Here is a 21,994-nt window from a genome sequence, read left to right on the forward strand (position 1 = left end):
ACAGTAGCTTAATCCCATTGGTAATTCTTTGATTATTCAGCTTTGTTTCTATAATATCAAAAAAAAAAATGGGAAAACCAAACCAAACAAAAGCTGTTTGAAGATCTTTCTTCCTAAATTCTCATAAAAAGCAAAACGAACAAAAAGAAATTAAGGGAATAGAAGTCCCCTACTGCTTCAGTAAAGCCTCAGAAGAGGCCATTGAAGAAAAAGAAAAGAAGACAAGAACCCACAACCAATTATGTATCACAAGAAATAAGGACATGTCTGCACTTTGAGTATCATTTAGTTCCCCAGAACTATTACACATGAGAACCTTTGCACCCTTCAAAGTAACAGGAAACACATAAAGGGAGATAAACTTGGCCAAGAATGCAGACTAAATTTATTCTTTTACTGAGGATAAAAGTTTACTGTTCTAAAAAGTAAAAGCTGTTTATAGTCACATTAAGTTGCTTCCAAGCCTTGCGCACATTCAATAGCTGTAAGATATCAACTACTGCTCACACCCCTAAGAAAGGAAATGATCCCACCTAGAATCTCAGACCAGAAAGAAGACAATTCAAAAGTTCTCTTTTTGGTTCTCAGCTATGCTTTCAAAGAACCTTCAGCATCACCGAGGCAGAAGAGACACCAGAAATTTCTATAGTTGCTGAGCTCTGATGAGATTCTAAGAAATGCCTCTTGACTGTCACCACCCTGATCTATTTTCTGTTACAGCTGCCCCATCTATATTAAGCAATCAAGTTTGCAGATCTCTGATTCTATTCTATGATCACATCTAATTGCTTATTTTTTATTTAACACAACAGTAACATGCAGCAAGTAGGAACAAAATTTTCCTGCTTGTATATAATTTCAACATCATTTATCCACAAGTATGCTCATGGAATAAACAACTCTAACTAAAGGCAAAGAAAGTTGGAACAGTTCTAAACTGATGCTTTGGAGGAACTAGGGTTTGTAGGGCAAGTGTCAAGAGAATTTTGACAAATAGTTGCCCTATAAATGATGATTTCAGAAACAATCTGCTTGGAGTAAATAACATAACTCGAAACCCTTCACATTCATCTGAATACCTATCAACAAAACCAAACCTAGTTGTCCACATACATGCTTGCACTATAATCACTGAAAAATGAGACTGCTGAAGATGAAAGCATTAACAACATTTACTGGAAATCCATTCTGGCCACCCATGATGCTTTCAAGACTCTTCTCCTGAAATGTATTTTTACCTGTTCAAGAAAAGCAAGGGCAAAACAGAAACCCTGAAACAAATTACTAATAGATTTTAAGAAGTACAAACGACACCAAATTAAATCTCATTAAAAGCTTTTCAGAAGTTCATTTTGGAAGGCAAAAATACTGAAGGTTTACAGCTTTTGCTTCTTAAGAAAGCAAGGCAGAATTAAAAAGCTTCACGAATTAGTTTTACACTTAAGAGTGTTTCCTTCTTTGGAGCTATTTAAGGCCATAGAGCAGCACGTTCAGGTATTTATGTAGAAACCAAGCATTTTCATGATAAAATACCTGAATGAGAAGCACAATCCATTTAAAACACTTACTTGTATTTAATATCATTTCAGCATCTGATTTTTGAAAGGTTTCTCAGTAATCATGCATCTGCTAGGAACAGCATCACCACATCATCTATATTTACAATCAATTTCTTCTGAGGCTTTAAAAGTGCACCTTATGACCTGTGACTGCAGTACAGCAGCACGTCACCAAGACTTGAGCACAGAAACAAATGCTTGAGAGTCACATTTTCGTTCATAGTGTTGCACAAATTACATGTATTATTGCACCTCTAGACCCAGCTGGCAACAGCTTTCGGGGGGGGGGGGGGGGGGGGGGCGCTTTCTTAACTTTCCTTAAGAGGCAGAGGACCTATTACACATTACCTGCTTTTATTAAATAAATTTTCAGCTGAGCTAGAAGAGAACATCAGCTGGAAAACATGTTATTACATTTAAAATAAAGTAATAGTTACAAACACTCTAAAGAGTGAGTGCAATGCATTGCAAGGGGTAGTGTGAGGGGGCTTTTAATGGGTAAGAATAAAAGGAAGTAAATGTATCTAAATTGGACTTTGGGGCATGCATTATTTATATGTTTAAAGTTCTTGTTAATGACTTCAGCAAATGGAAGGAAACTAGTTGTGTGAACAGATCCATTGTTTGACCCCTTCTTAATACCTCATCAAGCCAGCTACACATAAATAAACTGGGCTAACAGCAGAACTTACAAGTTACTTTTCAGCTTCGAAGATGGGAAGAAAAGACTACCTTTCATCTACCATCACAACACTAAGCAACTCAACTACTTTTCTGGTTCCTCTTCTGAGGTTTTCTTAGCATACTATATCAAACCAACAAGTTTGGCAGATAAATCTGATTCACTAGAAAGGAATCTCCTTCTGGCTAAAAGGGTCTAGCAAGACTCACAGCAGAATAGATCAATATAAAATTAAGTGTAGTGTATTTATTTTAATGAGCAGCACTTCTTATGTAACATGTTCTGCCATCTATTCTAAACTAATTTCCCCACTTGCAAAATCTAAAGTATCATTAAACCAAGCAGCCCATCACTCCAGCAGCATGGCAATAGATGCTTCTTCTTACAAGGGTTACAAGGGTAAGAATAAAATGGGTTAACAACTAGACAGTCTTCATCTTTCCCTGCTGCCAATACTAAGCCTGTATTTCGAATGCACAAGCACTATTCTTCTCCTGCTTAATTTACTTTGTTGCAAATTAAGACAGCTTCCTGTAGCACCATACCCAGTCTGAACTAAGGAACCTCAGTGCTCATGGTTAGAAGCTGCTTTGAGACTCAATTTCAGAATAGAAACAAACCACCACTTATAACCAGCTACACAATTGGTAGTTCATTAGAGCAGTTAAAACTGTGCTTAACTTTACTGCCTCTTCCAACTTAGAAATGCTCAAGTATTTTGACTTCATACACACATTAATATATTATATATGCACACAGAACACTCAAACTCAATTACAGCATATTATGCTATATCCAACCATCAATATTTTCTTCAAAATTGTCTACAACTACAACCTCGCACATCAATTTCACCTGGTTTTATGAAGGTCCTTCTTTCCCTCCAAACTTCTTGGCAGGAATTACACTTGGGTTTTATTATAGTTTTCCCAAGTCTATGTCTTACCTTGTAGCCCAGCACACAGTCCCATGCAATGATATGCATTACAGCCCTTCCTTGAGGACAAATATAGAAGAAATGTTAGCTCCACAATTTTCCCATATACATCAAGGATAAGATAAATCCCAAGGTTACACACTGGTTAAAAACTTGGGTAATAAACCCAAAGGGCCTACGAATCTCATACCACTTCATAGCCCTTCAACAGAAAGGGGTTTTCTTCAATTATCCTGTGCAACATTTTAGCCATGAAGCAGATCACCAGTGATATAACTAATTTTTTCCTCTCCTCCCCTTAAGGGCAAGTAAAAGATGAAAGGAGATTTTATAAATGGTATCAAAAAGGAACTTGTGGTGTTTTTATCAGAACTGAGCTTGCATATCCAAATGTACATCCAGTTCACCAGAACCCATAAATGTTTTTATACCAGCACTAGATTTCTTTGCTTGAAACATGCCTTGTAAGGCAATATATTCTAACTAATACTACATGTAAACAAGAACAGAAAGGAATTGTCTGGTATCTTCAAAACTTTTACTAACCATGAACTGTTCTCCAAGCACAAAAATGCACTGACAACTTCAGACATGGCTTTCTCACACAATGCTTGTTCTTTTCATTTCCACATCTGTACATCATCTAACACAGCTTAAAAAGAAAATAAAATTGAAGCATTTAGCTCTGTCAACTGAGAAGTATTTAACTAGCACTCTCTTAAAGGAAACATCATAAAAACTCTGAGGCCAAGCACAAGCAGTAATACATCGTACACAGAAGTGGAATCATAAAAGCCAGATAGTAAAAGCCATGCTTCTCGTTTTTCTTAAAGTCTTCAAAATAATTACTCTTAAGAAATAATACAAGTGATCATGATTTCTATAACAAAAGAGGTCCAGTCAGGAGTTCACTAATAGAGCTGTACTGCATTTCAAAAGCACCCTCGCTCCCAACTGATGCCAAGAAAACCCCAGAAAGAGTATAACCAAAGAACAGAAAGGTCTGAATTTAGTCTGCATCATGGCAAAACTTGATCTTAACTGTGATACAGGGGAGAAACACAGAAAACTTCCCACGCCTGAACAAAGTTAATATCTATTTCTTAAGGCATCTGCTTAGAACACAAAAATCCACTGCTCCCATGGCCCTGGTGTCTGCAGCTACTCTAACTACTGAGCAATTAGCTTTTGTAGAAGTTCTCAAAACCTACAAATTCCATCTCTGAACCAAAACCTCTCTCCCTTAAGTGTTTTGTCAGATCTGTGCATTTTCTCACACTTCTATTTCTGCTAATTGGTGCTTTCCAACAGAAGCATTATGCTGAAAAATGCCATCACCAACAGTAATCGGCACGTCTGAAAGTCAGCCCTGAAACTGCCTCATGTTTTTAAGATTACTTAAGATCTACTCTAACCACAGCAGATAACTGCAAGTTAGCGTCCCTTTCTTAGTTAAAAATCACATACAAAAGCATTACTGAATTTCACTAAACATGAAAACAAAAGCTCATTCTGTGGACACAGACAAGCAAGGAGGTGATTAGAAATTACCTTGGAATTACAACTGGAGAAAAAGCTGGGAAAACAAAGGATCTTACATTTTTCACAACCCCTAAAATATGTTAAAAAAGTTGAACAAAGCCTTCCAAAAATGTTGATGCTCCTATGCAAGACCTTCATTAAAGATCCTAAATAAAATGTGAATTAGCAACAAAAAAATGTAATCTGAAAGGGACTTTAAAATTTCATGAAGCTTTGAAAGAGGGGAAGAAAAATAAAGATGTATGGGTGTGGGTGCATATATGCTTCCACACCATCTGAATTGCATTAAGATTGTGACAAGTTTACAAAAGCTACAGGATTGGAGGGAACACTGACAATAGTAATTCAACCAGCTTTCCCCCCGCACACCCTTTGCACAGAATGAATGAATGGCAAAGTATTCTAAATTTGTCAGTTTGTGACATGCACTGACCCAGAATTCAGAGACACTACTTCATAGCTGGTGTATCAGTAGCAGCGATCCTGACAAAGATCCTCTGTCGGGGATGACAGTCCTGGCAGGCTCAACCTTGGTGGTAGGTCAGCAGGGATACAGACTTGGCAGGCAGCAGGCTGCACCTTGCCAACCCACGCTGGTCAAGCACACTCTAGTGCCAGCCAAACTTTTATACGTGGTCACAGGAATATGGCTAAAAGGGCTTCCAGAAAACAGGGCAGGAACTTGCACTAAGACTAATGATAACTGCAAAAGTCTTCAATTACTGTTCAACTTGCTTTTAATGAGCTATTTATCAATGTAAGCCATGAACTATCTGAAGTGTTCTCAGCTCACACAAGAATGAATCTTTTAATTCTTAGCATGAGCTCCCTTACCTGTTGCTATTAAAAATCACTTAAAAGATCTTTGAGGAAGAAATATTAACACAGTACTTTTGGCAAATCTATCATAGACATTAGCAGAAACTTGTATTTTTATTTAACAGACAAACCTAACAAAAAAGCAGCTCAACTGGTGGTGAAGGAAGGTACAAGAACTTGCACAGAATTGCTACAGCAGCATCTCTGCAGGTAGGTAATTCAGCCAAGAGAAACAAAGGAGTTCTTTGAGTTTTCTTTAAAGAACTATAAAGAAAATATAGAGGACATTTTACTAAAATTAAAAGCATCCTCTGGAATACTAAAAATCACAACCTAAGCTGCTAAACCCACTTGAATAAACCCCGATATTTGCTTAATAGAGTGCATGCACTCCATCTTGAGACACAGCTTCTTCCAGCTCAGATAATACTCTACCATCATGAAAACTCTGCCCAGGAGACCATCCACTCAAGGTGCAAGATTAAAAACTGGATTTCATAACCAGACCCACGTAGTACAAAGTCCACAGTTACAGCTCATTCAGGTTCCATCAGAGGTTAAAATTCCAAATCTCAGACAAAATACAACCACCACAAGTATCATAGCAGCATGCCCTTTTGTAGTGATCTTTTGCCATCCAGAGAAAGAAATGCAGAGGAAGCTTCTCTTCCTCCTTTCCCACTTCTCATCCCCATCAGGACTGCCCATCTTGGGCTTCCACTAGGAATGTTTTCTAACAAAACCAAGAAAATTCCTCCCTCAAGTGTATTTTCTCCACAATGGAAAGGAAAAGAAAGCTTTCACAAAGGCAGGTACCCCGGTAAGCACATGGTTTGTAGGAGTTTGGTTTTGTTTGCAAAAGTAAGCGCTATTAAGCACTGAGCGGCAATTTCAAGACCAAGTGTGCAATTTTAATATCAGCGGTAAGAGTAAACCACTATCAAACGGTAGGGATTAAGACATTAAATCCAACAGCACTCTACACACAGACAGGGCACTTTCAAAAGTTACAACACCCTAATTATGAAACATCTTCAATTAAGTTATTTGCTGCTGCTATTAACTTCCACTACTACCATCTGCCAGCTTCATAAAGTGTTACATTACTCTTGATGAGCACGGGCACATGACTCCAACACTGTTTCCACCCTTTTTTTCCCCCCTTTCTCTTCAACATACTTCTGTGATTCCTTAAAATATCAGATATTCTGTGCAGAACTTTCATAATTGACATATACAATGTTAATTTCAGGTTTTGGTATTATAAAGCCACCCATGGAAGGTAAATCAACAAAGACATAAAAACCAGCAAGAGATTTCACCTAAAACCATCACATACCAACGATCTGATTACCCCCGACACGGCAAAACTTAAGAGGCTGATGCAAATGTTGACAGTTATTTCTTGGAGGTTTTGTGAAAGCTCAAATTATTCACTGAGTAAAATCTCTGAATCCCCACAGATCCACCAAAACAACAACTATTACTGAACCTATTCAATAATACAGTCAACAACTACTGTAAAATCAGTTCTTCCCTGTTTTACTGAGAAATAGCTTCATTCAACGAGCTTCAAGTCCCACCAGAAGCTACCCAAGTGGAACAAGCACCCAGATCACTTGATTCCCAGTCTTGTGCTTTTAACCGCAAGACCATATTTCCTCTATTAAGTTTACAACCCGCAGAAAACAAAAATTGCCATTCTAAATCATTCGGGCGGCCCATCTGTTGTCAGGCAGCTGTCAGGGCTGGGTGCACGCAAGGGAAGGCCGAGATGGACAAGTATGGGTTCCCTACCATCGCCTCCGCGGGAAAGCGCCTCTCTTTCCCAAGGGATCCGAAACGTGGAATTGTTCCTCTCCCTTTTCCTTGGGCCAAGGCCTTGCTCCAGCCGGGAGCGAGCTCCTCGTCTTAAATAAATAATAAATAAATAAAAAGAGAAACAAAAACCACCGAGCCTCTCATTAGCGTTGCAACAGTTCGCTCCTACAGTTACGTGCACAGACTTATTTTTATCGGCACGGAGCGTGTTTTAACAGCCCAGCAGCGCGAGCCTGCGCTCCCCTTTCCCTCCCGCGGCTGCTCTTCCCTCCACACGCCGCTCCCCCTCAGCCCGGGCCGGGTCGGCCTAAAGCCCCGCGCCGCCGCGGGAGGCCTCGGCCCCTCTGTAAGTTTCGGAAAGGCCCGTTCCCCCGCCCCGGCAACGCTAACCGCAGTCCCCCCGCCCGGACCCACCCGACACGGAGCAGAGGCGGCCGTGCTCCACCGCGGCGACCCAGGGAGAGCGTCCGTCCGTGAGGCTGCAGGCAGGGGCTGGGCCGCTGCCGCCCGCCCGCTCAGCAACAAAACTTTATTGGGAGCCCGCGGAGGGGGACAGCGGCGCGGCGGCGCCGGCGGGGCCAGCGCCGGGACCCGGATGTGCGAGAGGGGCGGGGCCAAAGCACGGGCGGGAGGCTGCGCTTCCCGCGCATGCGCGCTGCAAAGGGAGGACGCAGACGCGGCGGGAAGGGCGGGTGGAGATTTAGAGTGTGCCCGCAAAGCAAAGTGAAATAGAGAAAAAGAGAACCGTTCGGGGGCTGTTGTCGAAAAAACACCTTATCCCAGACGGAGGGATAAAGAGTTGTGCTGAAGATCAGCGCGGTCTCGCTGTGACCCCTCATGAAATGTCTCTGCTGGGGCTGATTGAAGGCGCCAGTGGCAGCCGAGGGGTGAAGGCCGCGATGGCCGGTGCTGCAGGGGCTGACATCCAAAAGGCTCAGCTGAGCTGATAAAAGGGCTGAAGAGACGCAGTGTTTGGGACTGCGGGAATCGAACTTGTATGCGCTAAAGAAAGTGAAATAGAGAAGTGTCGGGTTGTTGATGAAAAAACAACTCACCCTGAATGGAGGGGTAAAAAATTTACCTCGAGATCAGTGAACTTCCACAGTGACCATTCAGGAGGATGCCTGTGTTGGAGCCTATTGAAGGTTCCAATGGCAGCTGAGTGGTGAAGGCTGTGACAGCAAGCACTGCAGGGGCTGAGATGCCAGGGCAGGGTTGAGGGGAAGCAGCAGGAAGGGCCTGTGGGGATCCAGCTTGTACCCACAAAACGAAGTGAAATGAGAAAAAATGGAAAAGCTGGGGGTTGATGGTGAAAAAATAACTCACCCTGAGACTGAGGGATAAAAAAATTCACCTCAGGGTCATCTCAGACCCTGCATGAGGGTGCCTCTGCTGTGGCCTATTGAAGGTTCCAGTGGCAGTCAAAGGGTGAAGACCATGACGACAAGTACTGCAGGGGCTGAGATCCAAGAGCTGGGCTGAGGGAACATGATGAGGAGGCCTGTGGGGATCCAGCTTGTACCCACAAAACAAAGTGAAATATTAAAATCGTTGCGGTTTGTTGATGAAAAAACAGCCTCAAAATGGAGGGATAAAATATTTACTGCACTATCAGAGCGGTCCTACAGTGACCCCTATGAAACACCTCTGCTTGGGCCTATTGAAGGCCCTTATGGCAGCCGAGAGGAAGGCTGCGATGGCCGGTGCTGCAGGGGCTGAGATCCAGGGTCTGGGGAGAGGGATGGGGCCGGGGGGGTGGGGGGGATCCAGTTTATACCCCCAAAAGAAAGTGAAATAGAGAAAAAATAGCATTGTTGGGGGTTCTACACGAAAAAAATAACCCCAAGAAGGAGGGGTAAGAAAAGGGATAAAGAATTTACCTCAAGATCAGTGTGGTTCTGCAGTGGCCCCTCATGAAGATACCTCTGCTGGGTCCTATTGAAGGCCCCAATGGCAGACAAGGGCTGGAGCTCACTTGCACTGAAATCAGTAATAAATCCAGTTGTCCAATCAAAGGCCTCATATCGCAGGGCAGGACTGGCAAAGTCCTGCTTCCCTTACAGAAGATGAGACAGCTTAGAGCATTGTGTAAGGGCTGAACCATGTTCAGCTCTGCTCTTCACTCACATCACTCCAACATAAGGCTGAGGCCTGAATTCTGATGGCAGTGAGAAGCGTAGTGCATATGTGGTGCTGAGGGGAGGAAGCAATATGGGAGGGAGGGCTGGGCTGGGCTAATGGGGCACAGTGCGAAGGGCTGGGCTGGGCTGGGCTGAGGGGATGTGGGGGTTAGGCCTGGGGGGTTCCAGCTTGTACCCACAAAAGAAAGAAAAACGCAAAACATGTGGGGACTGTTGTTGAAGAGTAGCTCGCCTCAAGGTGGAGGAATAAAACATTTACTGCAGAATCAACACAGTCCCCAGTGTACGCTTATGAAATGCCTCTGCTGGGGCTTATTGAAGGCCCCAGTGGCAGCTGAGGGGTGGAGGCTGTGATGACCAGTGCTGCAGGGGCTGAGATCCAAAGGCTCAACTGGGCTGATCCAAGGGCTGGGCTAGGCTGAGGGGATGGGAACAGGGACTGGGAGGGGGGGGAGGAGGGCAGCAGGAATCCAGCTTGTACCACAAAACAAAGTGAAACAGAGAAAAAATGGAAGCATTGGCGGCTGTTGATGAAAAAAACTCACCCTGAGAGGGAGGGATAAAAAATTTATCTCAAGAGTAGCACAGTTCTGCAGTGACATCTCATGAGGATGCCTCTGCCGGGGCCTATTGAAGGCTCCAGGAGCAGTCTAGGGGTGAAGGCCACAATGGCCGGCACTGCAGGGGGAGATGGCAAGGGTTGGGCTGAGGGAGCCTGGTGGCAGGGCCTGTGGCGATCCAATTTATACCCCCAAAAGAAAGTGAAATAGAGAAAAAATAGCAGTGGTGGGGGTTCTGCATGAAAAAAACCAACTCCTCCCAAGAAGGAGGGGTAAAAAAAAAGGATAAAAAGTTTCCCTCAAGATCAGTGCAGTTCTGCGGTGACCCCTCCTGAGAAAGCCTCCACTGGAGCCCATTGAAGGCCTCAGTGGCTGGTGCTGCAGGGACTAGATCCAAGGGCTGGGTGGGCTGAAAGAATGGGGACAGGGATGGTGGGGTGATTGAGGGAGGCAGCAGGAATCCAGCTTATATCATAAAACCAAGTGAAACAGAAAAAAACAGAAGCGTTGGGGGTTGCTGATAAAAAAACAACTCGCCCTGAGACGAAGGGATAAAAAATTTACCTCAGGATCAGTGCGGATCCGCAGTGACCCCTCATGAGGACGCCTCTGCTGGGGCCTATTGGAGGCCCCACTAGCAGTCTAGGGGTGAAGGCCACAATGGCTGGCGCTGCAGGGGCTGGGGTCCAGGCTCAGCTGAGCTGATCCAAGGGCTGGGCTGGGCTGGGCTGAGGGGGTACAGATTGTATCCTCAAAACCAAGTGGAATAGAGAAAAAAAGCAAAACATAGGGGCCTGTTGTTGATAAAATAACTCACCTCAAGATGGAGGAACAAAAAGTTTACCTCGAGATCATTGCAGTCTCCCTGTGACCCCTTACAAAACACCTCTGCCAGAGCCTATTGAAGGCCCCAGTGGCAGCTGAGGGGTGGAGGCTGCAATGGCTGGTGCTGGGGGGGCTGAGTTCCGAAGGCTCAGCTAGGCTGAGGGGATGTGGAGGGGGGGCCTGTGGGGATCCAGCTTGTACCCGCAAAACCAAGTGAAATAGGGAAAAAAGTAGAAGCATTGGGGGTTGTAGATGAAAAAAACAACTCTGCCTGAGATGGAGGATAAAAAATGTACCTCAAGATCAGCACCATTCCACAGTAACCCCTTAGGAGGATGCCTCTGCTGGGGCCTGTTGAAGGCCTCAATGGCAGCCGAGGGTTGGAGGCCGCAATGGCCGGCAGCTGATCCAAGGGCTGGGCTGGGCTGGGCTGGGCTGAGGGGATGCAGACTGTACCCACAAAACCAAGTGGAATAAATAAGTGGGTGGCAGCAGGGAGGGCTGGAATAGATTGAGGGGATGCGGCATGAAGGGCCTTTGGGGATCCAGCTTGTACCCACAAAACCAAGTGAAATCAGAGAAAATAGAAGTGTTTGGGGGTCTGGATGAAGAAAAAACTCACCCCAAGAGGGAGGGATAAATAATTTACCTCAGGATCAGTGCAGTTCCGCAGTGACCCCCCATGAAACACCTCTGCCGGTGCCTATTGGAGGCCCCAATGGCAGCTGAGGGCTGAATGCCACGATGGCCGGCGCTGCAGGGGCTGAGCCGCCGCCGGCCCTGCTGCCCAGTGCCGTGTGGTGCCTGGGATCAGTGCTGAGGCCTGCACCCTGATGGCACTGGGCAATTGAGCTTTAAATGGGCATCGCCAACATCCACAATTAGGGGAAAGTATTGAACGCTTCAGCCCACAAAGTGATTTTAAGAGGAAGCTTTCCCTACATGAAGATAAGGAAAGCACAAGTCGCCTTCCTCAGAGAAGGCCGATTGGAGCCTGTGTCAGACACGGCATTGACCTAAACTGAATCCCGGTCTCACCCACCACAGAAATTCCTACAGCGTGTGTAGGAACAAAGAATATGGGGCAAAATCATCATCTGTACATAAGCTTGTATCTTTGTTGTAGGACGGGTAACTACTCTGTCTTGCAGCAGTTAAGGGGCATCTGGCATGCCAAGGGAATCTTGCTATCAAGCAAATTCCTGTTGGAGAGAAATGTTAGAGACAGGGAAATAGAATGGAAAAGTTATTTTAGATATAAATATGTATCAAATACATATATAACTAAGTGAAAAAGAAGCCACATGAAACCCCAGGTTTTATTTGTGTGAATTAAGGGTAAAACATTAAAAAAAAAAAATTTTGAAAAAAAAAAAACAACAAAAAAACAAACCAAAATAAAATCTCACAGCATAAAGTTTGTAGAAAGAGGGAAAAATATCCAATGAACCAAATGGAAGTTTCCATTTCAAATACATCTGAGCTTCAAAGACATTTTCTTCTGGTTCAAACCCATGTGGCTCTTGGTTATTTTTGAGGTAAACAGAAGTATTTTGCACCAGTGTACTCTGATCAGATCTATACAGAGGTCAATTAAGAGCCCAAGAAGATATCTCTACCAAAGTTCATGACAGTGGGGAAGGAGCAAAGCTTTGGTGTAATTTAGCCTCAGAACAGCGCTAACCTTTGGCGACTCCAATATATCTGTGCACCAGCAATTGTTCTGCTTTGGCCGGGCAGTCCAAACTATGGGACAAAAAAAAAACCCCAACTGTTGGTCGTCTTCCAAATCTTTTGTGTAACTTAATTAATAAACCAAGTAACAAACAACAAATTGGCAGCAGGCATTTTAGGTGTTGTTCATGTGCCAGCCGTCGTGTCTCTGCAAAACAAAATGTTCTCTTATTGAGAAGTTACAAAACGGTTGCGTACTGTCAGAGCAATCTACAACGTAGAGCTCCCCTGTGCTGCCTCTTGCGGAGGTTTTAGAGCTCAAACGATGAGGAGTGCTGAAGGTGTGCATGCAAGTGTATGGGAGAGGATGAGGAAAACTGAAGTTTTCCAAAACTAAGTTTTCCAAATGGTCTCAATTTTAAACAACAGGCAGGTTGGACGTGCCTGCTTGCAGCACTCCACTCAGAAAGCAGTGATTCTTAAGCAGAGTGTACAGACTGTTTTGGAATATGGCAATATAAATATGATCTGCCACCTAAAGAATAGGCTTCCTCTAATGGGCACACCTCAAGTGTCTACAGTCAAGTAATCTCAGTCAGTGAGACAAAGGACAAAGTAAATGACATTGGTGATCTGATTGTTCAACTCTGTGTACCCTTAAGGTGACACCATTAAGTTAACACCACCTTCACCACTGTGTACTTCATACATGGTTTCCATTGCTTTAATCTCTACAGCCACGCTCCACTGGGTCCACTTTACTGACATACCAAGTTCAATGAAAGGCTTGCAACAAGACGACTCAGAGCATCCTAAACGGTTTCTAGAAATCAAGTGGTTTCATGAATTCATGAATTTTACAACTCATGGAACCATCAATCCTCTTTAGCATTGGCAAACCAAGATTTTCCAACACACAGACACGCAGCTGTGGTGGTCCAAGGAAAAAAGACAAGCTAACCTTCTACTTACCTGAATGTTTAATTGCTAATTGTATGTTCAGATTTTGCAGAGACAACTGCACACGTTTATGCTTTTGGTCCTGTCTTTAAAGTCAACCAAAGTACCCGTCTTGGATTCCTTTACACACAACCCAAAAGCAATGAAGATAGAAAACTGCCTTCTCATAAACCAACATTACTGTAGATGTGTGTGCTGGAGCTACTATAACCTTACAACCTGATCAAAGCACAAAACAACAAAAGACCTACCACCAGTTTGTATGGTTGAGAAGCAACCATGAAGTTCAACAAGCATCTTAAATTACATTATTTTGATGTTTCTCTCCAGATTTTGAATACAATCCCTATATTTCTGCATGAGATTTTTGTTTGTCTAGAAATGAATAGTTTGAAAATCAAATAGATTGTTTGAATTATAAGGAAATGGTCGGGGGCCGGGGCGGGGGGGGGAAGTTGCTTTATTCTGCAACGGTGGCCTTCCTGTGACTTCTGAAATGACTGCACTGTTCCACTTCATTCTCTGTCAACTCTCTAAATTGCTGGGGGAGAAGGGGGAAAGCTGGTTTTACATATATATATATATATATATATGTGTGTGTGTGTATATGAGTATACATATAAAACCAGTTATCATGCCTTTACCCACATGAAGCATTTGCAAAACCACTTTCTACCTATGTTAAAAAACTCCTGCATTGTGAAAGATGGCTTACTATTTAATCCAAATCTAGTTTCAAAACAGGACTGGGGGAGATGGTTCGGATAGCTCAAGAAGGTTCCACTCTCACAGCTGTCAGCTGAGAAGAAAGGGGGGAAGGGGGAAAGGCTGAGAAAGGAATTTCAGGGTTTTTTTGGCAGTGAAGAGAGGAACATGCCATCCCTGTTTGAAAAGTTTCAGGGTGGGAAAGGCTAAGGAGGGGCTAACATACTATACATACCTTTACGTATATTTTTGAGGCTGAAAAGCAGTGTTAAGTTTGAGCAGAGTTCAGCAAGTGGAAAGGGAGGTGGCATTGGCTCTGGCCATTTAGTCCTCTTAAACAGCCCTGCGAGTTACAGCACACTGAGAGCAAGGGTGCTAGATGCTAAGTGGCTGCCTCACAACAAGAAGGCAATACAAAGGTTGTACGCATTGCATCACATATGTAAAAAAGTGAAAAAAGAAAAAAGAGTTTAACGTTTGGAGGAAATATATGAAAGGTGTTTATCTGCCAGTCCCTTGGCGGTGCAGGCTCCTGTGAAGTTACACTCAATCAAAGGCTTACAGCCTTTGAATGCTATGAGAATAAATTATGTACCCTGTTATTGTTACAGCCACACTTCTGGGTACCTTGCGTGACTCAACTCACACAGCAGTACAGAGGAAGGGAGAGAAGAATTAGTCTTGTCTCCTGAAGCTATGGGTACGAGATGTTAACATGAAATTGTAGGCCAGGGGAGGGAAAGGCAAGCTCAAGTTATACTTCCCAAGTGAGTCTAAAGCTGCAAACTCTTCTCAGACTGCAAGAATAAATGTGATGTGTTACTGAATACTGGTAGGTCTATGAGGACGTTAGAAACAAAGGCATTACGTAAAGGTTTTGTAAGTTCTCACACTCCACAGAATTAAAACGTGTGTATCTTAGGGATGGTGTATCCAGTTTGACAGATCTGGGAGTCAGCGAGGGGTGCAAAACTAGACATGCGATTCAAGAAATGAACGTCTGGAAAACTAATAAAAAAAACAAAGCAAAATTCCAAGAAGGAGAAAAAAGACTGCAGGAAGAGCAAGATATGTAAGAAGTGGTAACTGAGAGAAGCCTTTGCCTGAGAACTGTCACAAAGTCCACATCAGGCTGTGAAGCCTCTTCCATTGACACCTATGGATAGCGCTTGGTCATACTGCTGAATTGGATCTGCTTCTTGGAACAAGGGGTGGAAACCTTCCCAGAGGCATGGAATAAATGTCCCAGCTGATTAACACAACCTAATACACTGCTCTCACACAGGAAGGGATAAAAAATTGTAAATGCCACAATTCCTTTGGTATTCCTCCGGTGTTGCTATTTTTCTGGACCATCCCCCAGCTTACCCTCACCATTGCATCAGCAGTACCAGTATTCTCATTCTGCTGGTCAGTGATTCCCAACTATTTCCAGAATGCGATCTCACAGTATATGAACACTTTTTGGAGTCTGACTCCTACTGCTAAGCTCAGAGGATAGCCCCTGCCTCCTAAAAGGTGTCTGTGGCAGCCAGACCAAGACCTCTGGATAGCCTCCTGAGTGTATTCTTCAGTGTTGTTATAGAACCAGAAAATGGGTTGGGTTGGAAGGGATCTTAAAGCTCATCCAGTTCCAACCCCTGCCACAGGCAGGGACACCTTCCACTAAAGCAGCTTGCTCCAAGCCCCCTGTGTCCAACCTGGCCTTGAACACTGCCAGGGATGGGGCAGCCACAGCTTCTCTGGGCATCCTGTGCCAGCGCCTCAGCACCCTCACAGGGAAGAGCTTCTGCCTAAGAGCTCATCTCAGCCTCCCCTCTGGCAGGTTAAAGCCATTCCCCTTGTCCTATCACAACATGCCCAGTATTGTCACCTGCACAGACCCAATTTTTCCTGGGGCTCTTCACTCCCCAGCCCAAGTGTTGCCTTCTCAGAGCGGTCCCTTTGGAAAGTGCCTGACGTTTGGGTGGGAATCGTTCTCACTTCGGGACAGTGAGAAGATAACTGTAGTCTCACACTCAACATAATCATCTGCTGGCAGACTCATGAGCTGGAATTCCATTGCTTGTAGCAATAGTTGGGACCAACATCCACAATAACTGTGCACTGAAAACTTGTATTTGTGGCTCCATGGCCAAAACCACAGGAAAACTATTTTTAGCTCAACAGAGCTCTAAATAGTGGAAGCCCTAAAAATTCAGTTCACATCATGGGCCAAATTCTGCCCCTGGTTACACCCACTCTATGGACAAGCTTGAATATAATAAACAGAAACACTCTGAAACAGAAATTTAAGGAAAAAAAGAAAAAGGAAACTTTTCCTTCTGAGTAAAATCAATATTTTAAACATTAAATGAAGAAAGAAAGGTACTCATCCTCCAGCATGTCCTCTGGGAATAAATGAAAGGAAAAAGGAACAGTTTGAAATAGAAGCCGTCTATTACAATAATTGTACCTATTACGATAAAGGTAATTCGTCCAACAATGTATGTCTGAACAATCCCTATGGCTAAAACCTATTCATTATGCAGTTACTTTTGGCTGAGACCAAGGAAAAGGACGCTGAGTTTATCTGTATCTTAACAGAAGACACAGCAGATGAGTGTAGCCTATGAGTAACAAACCAGGTTTTAATAGCCAGACCTACGCTTAATTACTCACAGGCCAACTTTCTAACAGCAGCTTTATCACCTCAGGATTTCACAACACAAAGCAATTACTGATGGCAATGCCAAGTGCTGGAGCTTTCTCATGTAGGAACTGACAGGACCTGACTTTCTCCTTCTGGGTGTATTCCTGCCCAGGTCCCCAAGTTACAGATGCTGGGTCTTGTGTTTAAACCTGTATTTAAATTTTGTGGCACACTTAGGGACACAGCTTTTTCTTTTCCACCCTCATGACCAAATAGTTGGGTTTAATAATTTCCTCTACAGTATCAAGATCTGCATATACAAGCATAATAATGTCTATTATAAAATTAAAGTGCTCTTGGGCATGGTGCAGTGCAGGCTTTGGGCAGCATGCTGCAAGCTGTTGGCTTCTCTTTTCCATTGGAATTGTATTTTTCCTTTCTTTGCTTTTTGTTAGGAGAAGGGGAACCAGATCGTTGTCTAAAACAAAAATTAAACCTTTTGGAGAAGACAGATGAGAAAAACACAAGGGTTTTTCTCATAATAATTAAAAAGTTATTTTTCATTCACTATTTGATTGTTGATGAGCTTTCTTCCACTCTTTATGCACTGCCCTATGGCCTATGCTTTAAAAGGAAATACAGGAAGGGAAATCAAAGGGCAAACAACACATTTTCAGTTTTGGTTCCATTTTTGCAAATCTGAAATAAATTGGGATCATTGTTATTGTCTAAAAACCTTTGTATGTAAAGGAAGAAAACCCACCAAGTTCATAAATGCCTTAGCTGCTTCCATGGGCCCCATGTAAGGCACTGTCACTAAAATAGTTCCCAGCCCTAATTACAATTCACCACATCTTGGGAATGACATTTAGGATTCTCAAGGCGCTTTTAGATCATTTTTAGACTTCGCATGGAAGTTCAGCTGTCACGAAGTCGGTTTTATTCTGTAACAGATTTTATCCTTTGGAATGTTATGTTTGGATTGAGCCAGAGATATGGAAAAATACATGCAATATAGTTCACTTACCCCACTGAAATATAACTCCTAAAACAAAGCTGCAACTTTTTTGTCCTTGAATGTTCCTATTCGAGCCTGTGCTTGCCTATAGCTATTTAGATTTGGGGGGAGGTAGGAGAAACAGCTCTCCCTTACTGCGCTCTTCCGACTCCATTAGTTAGCCAGGGAGAATTCCTGCTCGCTATCCAGTAATTAAATAAATGTTTAACATTGCAGGATTTAATTGGAATCCCAAAAGTTAACAATAGCCTCTGCTATCGGTGTCGCTATCTGTGGGGTTCTGTTTCCACAGGCGTATATTTAGACCTTGGCCACATCGCCCACTTGCATTGCGAATAGTACACACACACACACACACACACACACACACACACCCTTTAGAAAAAAAAAAAGAGAAGGAAACAAACAAGCTCAGTAAAATCTGGAAACTTTTATAAGTGACGCCCTCTCCGCGAATCTCCTTCCCCCTGCTGCAAAACGCACTTCAAAGCATAGCAAACCAAGTGGCAGGCAGGCGCTCGTAAGAAGAAAACAAAGCAAGAAGCAGTAACAAATGAACAGGGCTTTACCTTTCAGCAACTTACTGCAGCTCCATTTCCCGAGCCTTTATTTTTGCCCTAGCTCACTTCCAAGTGATTCCTATTCCTCTCTTCCTCCCATGCTGGCGGCGGGGAGGAGCCGAGGGTCCCCAGCTCCGGATCGGGTAACACACCCAGCAGCGCGCCCAGAGTCGGCTGCAGAGAATTCAAATTCCCACTTTAGAAACTTTCAGCAAAACTTGTGTGTCAGGTCTATTTTTGCTTCCTTCCTTCATCCTGTAATAACGCTCCTCGCTCCGATGCAACGCAGCCATCTTTTGTGCTGTGTCTTTCTTACAATCTGTAGATCAAAAGCTCTTTCCCGGTGTAAATCCCGGCTCTGCCAGAGCTGCCTGATCCCTTTTAGTGAATAATTTATCTAGGTTGCAAAATGGGAGCTATTACAATCACAATGTATTGACTCTTTGCATTAAGTCTCTGTGCATAGGAAGAATACTCGCAATCTGGATGCATTTAATGCATATAAATGTGTATATACATGTTTAATACATATAAATCTATATGCACATATAAATATATATACACACATTTAAGGCATTTACATGGTACATCTGTGCACACATGCAGACACACAAACCTCAAAACAGGCCAGTGTAATTAGGATAATGGCATTTTTCATGTAAGAAATACAATTATAAAGCACAAATGATCTTCATATCAGGCCTTCTCCATTTGCATTTCACCATTCTCTATGTTATATACAAAGATGGCAAAAGTGGAGACTAACATTGTAAGTCTGCATGCTCATGCTCTGTGAGTTAAACACAATAAAAGCCTATTAGTCTTGTTGACAACAGAGCTCACAGAGGTTTCAAAGTCCAGGAACAGTCTGACAGCAGCACTCCCTAGGAGAACAATGTAAAACAGAAAATAAAGTTCATGCAATTAGATGCTTGAAGAATCAAAGCAGTTCTTACTAAAATAATGAGAATATTATGATTATATCTAATTACTAGCCATTGATCTTCTTGAAGATCATAGAGCCATAGAATGGCTTGGGTTGGAAGGGACCTTAAAGGTCACCCAGTTCCAACCCCTGCCATGGGCAGGGCCACCTTCCACTAGGGCAGGTTGCTCCAAGCCCCATCCAACCTGGCCTCGAACACTGCCGGGGATGGGGGTTGCTGACAAGGGTTGTGTCTAAACGATCAGCTCAACCCTCTCAAACCCTAGTTCTTGAGAAACCTTGTGTCTCCCTCACACTGCAAGCTGGAGACCCTTGCTAGAGCCCCTATCTGGCAAGATTTAAGCCAACAATAGAAAAGAAGGTTCAGACACCCCCCGTAAAGAGTATAGTGAGGAAGGATGAACATGGCTTGTCCAAGGAGTCAGGCTCTGCAGATCACTACTGGATTCCTTTGAAGGATTCAGTCAGTGTAAGGAAGATAATGATATATCCTACATGGATTTCTAAAAGACTCTTGACAATGTTTCCCACCTTTCTCAGGGAAGATCATCTGCCAGGAGAAAGGAGGTAATGGTCTCCTGAGAAGGTACTGCTACTCAAGTATCTGGTTACTTTCCATGGTAGAGGGAAGTGGATTTTCACAGGTGTATTGCACGTTGATGCTGCTCAATGTAGTGCTCAGTGAGCTGGAAAAGGCAGTAAGATGATCTGTGGGTAAAAAAGTTGGCCAGGGAAGTGAAGATGAGGACTCAATGTGAAGAACGGAAGAAGGAGTTCACTGTACTGAGTGGGAAACAAAAGACAGATGAAATTTGGTATAACTATAAAAGTAAAGCAGCACATGTGGGAGTGAAGTCACTTCCAAGATGATGTGCTCGAGCATTATTACTCAGGAACAATAATTTATAATAGTTTGATGCAGGTGTTGAATGTATTTTTGGTCACCAAGGAGTTCACTGAATGTCAGGAATAGCCACAAACGGAATGGCAAACAAAGCAAAGCGGGTCACTCTGACACTGAATTCCTGGTGCACCTGCATCTCAGGATCCAGGCAGTGGGCTCAGTTTCCATCTGATAAACAAATCCTACATCTGGCAGAGGCACAGACAATGCCAAAAAAGAATGACCTGAAGCATCAAATTGTCCAATGCAGGGAATGTCTAAGTAGTCTTTTCCACCTGGAAAGAGCTGAGAAAGAATATTGCAGACATCTGCAAAAAGCCCAGGTGGAACAGGGAAGGTGAAAGAAGACTTTGCCTTCCAGTTCTGGAGGAGGTGAAAGGAAGCTTAGCTGCGGGCTTTTGAGGAGAAAAAAGTAGTTCTTCACATAAAGTGCTGTAAGGAGCTCAAATCTCTGCCAGTGAACACTGTGGGACTAAAAGTTTACAGAAGTTCAAAAACCAAAACCAGTGACAGAGCTATTCATGAAAGAAAAACCTGTTAAAGGTCAGTAAATACAAAGATACTGACCTTTGGCTTCAGAAGTCCCTTGGCTACCAATTGTTGGTGAGTATTCTGTGCCATTACTGTCTGCCTTGTACTTGCATTCTTCCTCTGGGCATCCTCTGCTACTGCCTGTTGGGCAAGACACTTGAGCTGGGCAGAACGTTGATCCCACCTAGTTGGGTCATACTTGTGTTCTTCACTTGTGTTAGGAGAGCTGCTTTTCATCCTGAAGCTCAAATCTCACTGCAGTCATATTTTATTGTCTAAAGTACCATTCTGGTCTGCATTTTTTCCAAATTGTGTGATACCTCAGTTCTGCTTCTCCACCATCCTAAAAATACCATTACATAGTTACAAATTACACATATAAAATGCAACTGGTAATAGGAACATAACTTTTCTGGTCAAAAACTATGAAACTGGTTGTTAGTGTACCACTTTGGCTTTCTCAATACGTCCATAGGCTTGTAGAATCACAGTATGATTTGGGTTGGAAGGGACCTTGAAGATCGTCTGGTTTCAACACCCTGCAATGGGCAGGGACACCTTCCACTAGATCAGGCAACTTCAGAGCTGACATTTTTAATTCAACTCCCAATTTTGAATTCCAAAGACCAACCTGATACAGAGGATCTCAGGTGTGAAAATGCAGAGCAGTTATAGTTGCACTGCACTTCCCACTATCCCCTAAATTCGTAGAACACGGAGATGTTTCCGTTCTACATTACCAGGGATGTGTTTGTGAGAAAACCACACAATTCAACTTGAAACAGGCTTTTTCCTGCCTTTCTTATACATAACTCATCACACCCAGATTTTAATGTTTGTGTTCTTGTTTCCAACCTACTCTGCCTATTTGCTGTATAAGCAGCACCTTGAACTTCATTCTGTCAAACAAATTCCTTAGAAACACCCTGATTTTGGTGCCAGTTTTCTTAGTGGGATACTTGGAACTGCTCATAGAAGGCTATAAACTTTGGGTTTAGGAAAATACTGATTAGTGCTACACTTAAGCATGAGAATAATCTCCTGGCTATTTAGTGAAGTATTTATGGCTATGCTTTAAGTACAGGCTTAAATTCAATTAACTTCATTTTAATCATGGGCTTAAGTGCTTTGCTCTCTCAGGATAATAAGGCCATTGGCATTTCATTTAGCTGGCTGAG

The 21,994-nt window shown here is 43.2% G+C and overlaps 1 protein-coding gene across 4 annotated transcripts in view; it reads right to left on the reverse strand.

Annotated features, from left to right (window-relative positions):
• The window catches only part of SMAD5 (SMAD family member 5), a 30,019-nt gene extending 11,311 nt beyond the window's left edge, over positions 1–18,708 (reverse strand). Inside the window, exons 1-2 of one of the 4 annotated variants that reach the window (XM_062638050.1) lie at positions 7,775–7,965; positions 7,337–7,449 (exon numbers count right to left, since the gene is read on the reverse strand). The gene's annotated coding sequence lies outside the window, so the exon portion shown is untranslated. Of the gene's footprint in view, positions 1–1,568; positions 1,768–7,336; positions 7,450–7,774; positions 7,966–18,444 lie in introns of those variants that run through there. The other 3 variants (XM_062638048.1, XM_062638047.1, XM_062638049.1) reach the window with 3 other exon arrangements.
• Between the last annotated feature and the right edge of the window lie 3,286 nt (positions 18,709–21,994).

This window comes from Pezoporus occidentalis, unplaced genomic scaffold (assembly GCF_034315485.1).
Source record: "Pezoporus occidentalis ecotype Australia unplaced genomic scaffold, CSIRO_AGI_Poc_V1 ctg55, whole genome shotgun sequence".
In the NCBI taxonomy this organism is placed as follows: domain Eukaryota; kingdom Metazoa; phylum Chordata; class Aves; order Psittaciformes; family Psittacidae; genus Pezoporus; species Pezoporus occidentalis.